Consider the following 8,373-nt stretch of genomic DNA (forward strand, 5'->3'; position numbering starts at 1 on the left):
TATTTGTGCTTGGAGAAGCAGGAAAAACTTGCTGAGAGATGAAGAGGGAGCTCCCTGGCCCATGTGCAACCACCAGCCTACACATCAAGGACAACAGCAGTGCAGGAAATCTTGGTAGTTTTTCCCCTTTGCTGGTGTGTCAGCAGCTGAAAATGACACTGGTGAGCTTGGTCACATCATAGGGAAATATCTCTATTTCTCTAATATTGCTTCTGGCAATTGGTCTTCTGGTGTGCTGACAGGATGGTGTCTATTTCTGGCCTCCAGAAAGAGTATCACTCGTTCTCGAGGAACATATTGGACAGTGAGATCAAATGTACTCTCTGTAAGCTCTGCCGACATGCCCTGTTGGGCAACAGTCATCTTCGGTGACACGGTGAGAAGAGTGAAATGGAAAATGTGAAAGGTCTGGCAGTACCAACAAATTCTGCTTCCTGTGCCTTCTATCCAGCACCGCAGGCTGACTGTGTGGGGGAACAGATAGCTTTCACTCAAGAAGAAGGTGGAAAGGAGCAGGAGAAATGTAAATGCAGTGTGAATCAGAAGGCACACGCAGAATAACAGAATGACAAGAAGTCTCTGCTTCAAGAGGAGCCACTCTAGCAGCCTGAAAGCCTGAGCAATAGGAAGTAGGAAATAGAAAAAGGAAATTAAATTTTTAAGACCCTGTATGTTTAGATGGTGTTATCTTCAAGACAACAAACAGTAAGGGCCCAGGAAATTCAAAATTAAATACAACACTCTCCTTATTTCCTGATTTTCTTTTATTAAGCATAAAAGCATGGCCAGGATCAAGTTAACATTATATTTCCTGCCGTGTGATTCTATTGGCATTGGTTTTGTTGCTATGTATATGAATACTAATACGCATTGAAATTAAAAAAAAAATACATTAATTGCATTGACTTGCAGAGAGAAGTAAGCCAGGTATTTCAGTGCTGCAGTTCCTGAGAGATGTAACAAGAGCACACGCTGGTCCCACAGCAATTTTTTGTACATCTGAAGTAGGTGCCTCATGAACAGAGTTCATATCTGACGGCAGAAGTTGTTGATACGACATTTACAGATGAGTGTGAGCTATCTGGCAAGAGTTTAGCACCAGAAATTAAGTCAAAGAGCTTTCTGGTGCTGCTCTGATATGACTGCCACATTCTACTGCATGTTATCTGCTGCCATGAAAAGCAGAACTTCATCAGATTGTGTAGGAAATCCTGGGGTAAGGAGGCAATGCTCGTGATCCCAGACAGTAATGCGAGGAAACCTGTGCTCAACCTCAGGTTAGGTGAATTATGCCTACACTTACAAGTGACACTTGGAAAGAAGAATTCTGTACTGTATTCTGATCCCATTTTGCTATTTAATGCATTTTCATTCTCGTTTGAAAAGTCTAGCAATACAGTTCATTTTTCAAGCACCACTGTGAATCAGTCAGTCAGAGACAGACATCTCTTGTGAGAGGCAGTGATAGATACAATTCTTTCTCTGCTAAGGCTTGACATGTAACTGGCTGATGAAAACAATCTTATCCAACACCAGCTGAAATTTTAAGACAGCTCTGAAAAATTTGGTAGATCCTTTTCAGGACATCCAAGGAAGTTTTACTGCAAAAATTAAAAGTCAGGCAAAAAACACATCAAAGTCAAATGCTGTGAAAATCTGCAAAAATATAACACTAAATTTGTCATTTTAACTTTTGAAACTTCCAGGGTTTCTGGGCTTTCTTTTGCCACTATGAGCTTCTGCAAAAAGATAAGGAAAAGAAAATATGAGAATATCACTGTCATGGACCATTATCCATTTTATTGGTCCTGAAGGAAAAAAGATAGTGAGATGGAGTTATAACTTTTTGTAAATATCTGGATTTTTCATTACTAAAAATGCTGAGATATATATTCCAAACTCTTTAGAATGAAAACACTGTGAAGAATCTATCCAGTCCTAGCCTGGTTGCTAGCCCCAGGCAGAGACAAGGATATGTCCCCAGGTGCATGCTTCTTCTTGTGACATCTGTATGAATCAGGAGACACTGGAACAGAGGTCTCCTACAAAGAGAATGGGCAATGTCTATCTGACAAAGCACCCAAAAGCACTTTTAACTGAGTGCAGTTTAATGGACTGTGGTTCTTCTGTTATTTTACTGTATAACCCCTTAACATAAAATGCAGATAGAGGCATACTCTTCAAGCTGAAAGAGATTCAAAGTTGTGTTCTTATTATCTTTCCACATCCATGCCAACAGAAATTGAATTCTTCTCCAACAGCTGCTACTGCTGAAATGGGTGTGGTACATGAAGATGGATGTAAATGAAGATGGGACAGACACATCAGGATCATATAGGAACAACTTTTATCTGTGTATGATTTACCAGAGCCAAAAGAGAAGAGTGGTGAGGCAGTGGCACAGGCTGCCCAGGGAAGTCGTGGAGTCACCATTCCTAGAGGTATTCAAGAACCATGTGGATGTGGCACTGAGGGACATGGTTAGTGAGCATGGTGGGGGTGGGTTGAAAATTGGACTAAATGATCTAGAGGTCTTTTCCAGCATTAATGACTCTGTGTTCCTGTGACTCTATGATTCCGTAATACTGAGTGAGGAACAGTGTTTTATAGAGATGTGGCTCTGGAAACAATTTAAGATGGAGGGATTGCAAGCAGCTGAACATGGACATCAGTGTCACAGGACATATATGGCTCTTGGCTAAACAGAGAATGCTGAAAAAGCAGAAGTTGTCTAAAAAGGAGTAAGAAAAAGTACCCAAACATAGAAGGAAAGGCATTTGAGAAGATTTTTAAGAAGTGTAATCATAAAAGAAGACTGGTAAGTGATTGATTAGAGTGTTAGTGAAAAAAAAATTTTCCATAAAGAAAAAATATGAAGTACTAAAATACTTGAATTTATCAGAACCAAAAGTTAGCAGCTGAAAGATGGATGCAGATGTGTTCATAGTTTGAAAGAAGATTATTTAGCACAGAAGGCAATAAACCTCTTAAACAAATTTCCAAGGGAAGTGTTAGACTTTCAGACTTCCTGTGTCCCCCAGAAAGGCTGGTTGCTTTTACAGCAGGTATCATTTAAACATAAACTGCAATTGAGTTCCTGGGCTCAACATGAGAGCAACAGGGAGATGGAGAAAGCCTCCTGCAGATGCAAAATCAGACCAAGTGATCCAGTGGATCCTTCTGGATGTGTGCTCTGAGAACACACAAATTCAACGCCTGTAAGTTTTTTCAGAAGATCACAAACATCTTTCCCTGAGATTAGCAAGTGCAGCACATGAGCAGCCTGGGTAAAATCAGTTCTGTGACAATAAAAATAAGAGATTCAATTATGCATTATTTGCTTCTATGATCTTCAAAGGGAGCTGACATTTTGACTTCCACTGGCTGAGAACCTGCTGTGAACATCACTCGGACCAGGAAGACTGATGACATTTTGAAAGAACTACATCATTCACCTGATGAACATTTTATGAGACAAGGAATTTACCTTTATTTGTTTATCTATAAAGATAAAAGTCTGCAGGCTTTAGAAGTGAAAAACAGGTAAAAAAACCTGACTCTCTTTTTGGGATCATTTACAGTGAGGTAAACACACAAATCTACCACTTCATTAAGCTTGTCTCTCAGTGTCTTACCACATTAAATTCCCCAGTGGCCCTCTCCTTCTCCTTTTTAAGCTGTTTGGATGAAGTCTCTGGCCAAACTTAATGGGGGAGAAGTGGTGGAAGTCTTTCAAGCTCTGTTTTGCCTTTGAGATGCCTTCCAGACAATCTGCTTGGGTATATTTACCAGCTCTTGGGTTGCTTAGCCAGCCCTGCCAAACCAAATCTCCTTCCTCATACTCCTCTGAGTTCCCAGATGGCTTTCTAACTTCCCCTCAGTGAAGATTTTGCTCACAGGCTTCTCTCTTTTCATATTATCTGCCCTTTCTCCCCGCTTTCATAATAATTCTGGGCACAGCCTCATTGTCCCACTAACTTCCTCATGATGCTGCTCCTCCCTAATTTATTTATGGTCAGGATGAGATTAGCAACATATTTTTCCACAGAGTGGGTACCCAGAAAAGTAAAACACCAGGCTACACTTCCTGCATCCTCAGAAAGAAAAGTAGGAGCCTGAGGATCATGTGTTTAGCATGGAAAATTTCTGCCCAAAGACTACGTTCTAACAGTTAAAAGCAACAGAAGATTAGATCATTGCAAGTATCGAGGGATCTTAATTAACAATTTGCCATTATTCTAGGTGTAATACTACATAATGTGAGATCAAAATAGTAACTGATTCATCTGCACGGCAGTTCCATGCCACTATTTAATTCTTGTGTCTTTATACTGTCATACCCTCAGAAAGAATCACCGAATGTGCTATAAGACTTTGTAGGCATATGTAAAACAAATTCATCTCTCTGGGAAAGGGTTTACCATCCAAAGTGAAAATTTAAAGGCTACAGCCTTCCTGTTTTGCCAAGTAACTAATTGTACGAACATGAGGATAGGGAGCAAAACACATGTAGGTTAAGTAATTTTAATCAACCAATTATCCATATCCAGCCATGCTGGATTTGGGGTTTAATTGCTTCAGGCATGCAAGCTTTTTCTCCAGTTATCTTTTCACAGCCCACAAACACAATTTCCTGCTAAAGTAGCATTGCCCTGAAATTTCGCTATAATGAATTTTGCCATCTGAGCACTCTGATCCAGTTCTAAGCAGAAAGTTTTTCTGTAGAGCTAAGAAAAAACTTACAAAACCAAATGTGAACAATATTGGCCTAATATAACAAGTTTCTCATAATGAAGCAGAAGACGAATGCTCAGTTCTCCTGAAAAATCCATCTCTACCCTTTACAGAAACAATTGGAAAGTACAGACTTCTATTTCCAAAACTCGTATCAAACACTGTACATTTGGCTTCATGGTTAGCTATAGCTTTCTGATTCACACATCAATTTATTTGCTCATTTACCCCTCGTAATATCTGCACAATGCCAAAATTTTGCCACCAATCATGGAGCACCAAATCCATTTTGAACTGTCATTTATTTTATTTTATAGAGCATCAGATAAAAATGACCCATATTTCGGTGGCAATTTCTCTCCTGTATGCACAGCGGGAAAGAAAGAAAAAACATGAGTACTTACTATTTTGTTAAGTGTGTTCTACTAAATGAAGTTATAAAGAAATAATGAAAACCTTTGCAACTCACCATAAAAATTTCATTTCCAAAAAGAGACAGTAAAGCTGTCACAGAAAAAAAATTCATGTCTATGGCATACACCATTAGACCATACATAAAAGAAACTGCACATACATCAAGACCTAAATAACTACACAAACGCATCCTAAATTTCCCGAGACAGATGGCGGATCCCATGCAGACAAGCTATGCATTCCAAAAAGATTTTTCTTTAAGAAGAAAAAGAAAAGGGAGCTGAAAGAACAGTTGGGAAATATCAAAAATTCTGTTAAATTAAAACAAATCCCACAAGCTTATGCAGCCATATTAACCTATGCAAAGCAAGTGAATTAGAGAATCATTAAGGCTGGGAAAGACCACTAAGATCATCCAGTCCAACCACCAACCCATCACCACCATACCCACCAACCATGTCCCCTAAAAATCAAGAGTTGGCATCTCATCTTGACCCTGATTCAGGAAATCACTAAAACGCACGTGCAAGAAATTCTTAATTTGGGAAAAAAAAAAACCAGTATCAGCTTACATTTAAGTACGATGAGATTTTCACCTTCTCTCTGGGCTGTGTGTGCCAGTAGGAGGGCGTCCCAAAGGGAGTGCTCAGGCAAAGCCATGAGCCTGCAGAGTGCTGGGATCTCTGTGTAGATCACACTTCATGGAGCCGAGCAGGGAGGCTGCCTCAGCTGCACTGGCCAAAAAACTCTTTTAGGCAGCATAAACTCCTGAGATCACACTGATATTTTTACGTGACCTCTGCCCCTTCCCCTACTCTCTTCTCTGTTCTTTCCCCTTAGAAGTGCCGCACATCTTGCTTCAGAGCTCCAGTGGCACTGGCTTTAGCAGGAGCTAGACACAAACCTAAGGTCTGAGAATAATGCTTTATACCCTGGGGTGAGCAGCAAAGGTAAGGTTTCCACTGCAGTCCGTAAGCTAGAGAAGACAGAAATATTGTGCTTGAATCTGCAGAAAAGGAGAAATGCTTGTACGTCATTTTAATTAACCCACTGCCAGAAGGTAACAAGGACAATATTCTTTGTATTTCTTGGGCACTGCAGATAAAAGCAGTTGCACAGAGGACTGGTACATATCCGAGATGGTGAACACTTCTGGCCATAAGTATTTCAGCAGTTATTCTTCATCTCTTTAAAAATGCATGTTAAGAAATTTCTGAGGGCTGCTCTGAAAGTGGTGCCTCCTATCTTGTTCTGCTGGCCCACCATGTCAGACGTGGTTGGCAGCAGAGGTTGAATCTTCTCACCAGTATTCTGTTATGTATTGTTGCCTTATGACAAATGGCAGCAGAGGGGCAGTCTGACACAATGGCGGTCTGACATGGAAGTGTGGGTGAAGCAAAGGTGTGACATTGAATTCCTCTACTTGGTAAAAAATAACACCCATTGACATTCATTGATGCTTCTATGGAGACCAAACAGTGGGTGTGAGCACAGTGAAGCGGTGGGTGATGTGTTTCAGCAGTGGTGACAGCAACACAAATGACAAGCCATGCTCTGAATGGCCGGGCAGGCTTATTACAAGCACAGCATGCAGACTTGTTCATTGCTGTCAAAAATGCATCGTTAATGGTGGTGACTATGCTGAAAGATATTGTTTCATAGCTGATAGTTTGCTCTATTTAATAATGTTATTGTACTCTTTGTATCTGTTGTATTTTCCACAGAAATAAATAGGAGGGTTATGTTAAGGTGATTATTTTGCACTTCCTATATGTTTTATACTGCATCTAGTACAAAGAGTAATTTATTCAGGCTTACATTTAGGGTGAGAAAATGATAATATGGTGGCTGTGTGATGATTGCTTGGCCAGAGTAATCTTAACTTCAGGAATTTCCTCACTTCTTGGAGTTTCTGATTTCAGCTTTGATGACAGAACAGCCTCTTTATCTTATCTGGTGAGCAGCAGGGTGTTCTTCCACATTTTCGCATTTTTGCATCTAATTTATAAGAGGTTTTATTTTTGTATTTCAGGAAGCTTTCAGGAGTTACAAAAGAGTGAAAAGATACAAGCCAATAAACAGCAAAAACTTTTTAATGCTCTAAGGCTTCCCACGTTCACCAGTATGGATTAGCTCAGCCTTTTCTAAATTTCATTTTCTGAATACTCCAACTATATGTCTGTTACTTCTTGGTGGATTTGCTAGCAAACCACCTTCAAAATATCAACCCAAATAAGACTGGAGACTCTTTGCTAATGTTATTAAAAGATGTAGTTTGCTCTGAAAGAGCACAATAACACTATTTGACAGAGCAAATTCTCAACTACAAAACAATAAATTTCAACATAGTCATCACCATTAGCCGATTTGTATGGATGAGTTGATCAAGATGCTTTTCATTTCATGGAGTGACAGCAACACATGCCCATCCAGAACATGGCAGTTGCATTCAAGTCACCGTCGCCACTGCTGAAACACATCACCCACTGCCTCACTTACATCCACTATTTGGTCTCCATAAACATTCAGCAAGCATCAACGAGTGACAATGGGTGTTATTTTTTTCCACACAGAAGAATTCAGTGCCACACCTTTGCTTCACCCACGCTTCCACGTCAGACGCCATTGTGTCAGACCGCCTCTCTGCGGCCATTTGTCTCAAGGCAACAACACGAAACAGAATACTGATGGGAAGGTTCAACCTCTACTGCCATACCACCAACTTCAGCCTCTGACATGGTGGGCTAGCAAAACAAAATAAGAGGCATTACTTCAAAGGCAGCCCTTGTACAAAATGACTGTGGAACAGTACACTTTTGCATCCTTATGAAAAATAGTACTTTAGTTTTCCCTTTTTCTTTCAGTTGTGGCACACCTAAATTGCATGACAGCAATGAATTCAGAAGTCAATCCCAGAGCTGGTGGTAGGAATTCATTTTTATCACACCTTCCATGGGAACACTTCCCTGAATAATAACCACTGGTTTGAGTCTATTTTTGAGACCTGCACTTAAGGTCTAATCCCAGCCTCACCATGATAGGCTGTCTTTAATTGCATGGGATCATAAATTCATGTGGACTGTGTAATCTAGTATTGCAAGCTGCAAAATCATTATTGTCTGTTCCTTCCTTCTCTATCTACTTTCTTCTTAATGTTGCAAAATTTTTACATTTGTCTACCCCATGATATAAAATGACATAGCTAATGAGAGTGTTACCAAAAAT

This window comes from Tetrao urogallus (genome assembly GCF_951394365.1).
Source record: "Tetrao urogallus genome assembly, chromosome: 2".
NCBI classification, from domain to species: Eukaryota; Metazoa; Chordata; class Aves; order Galliformes; family Phasianidae; genus Tetrao; species Tetrao urogallus.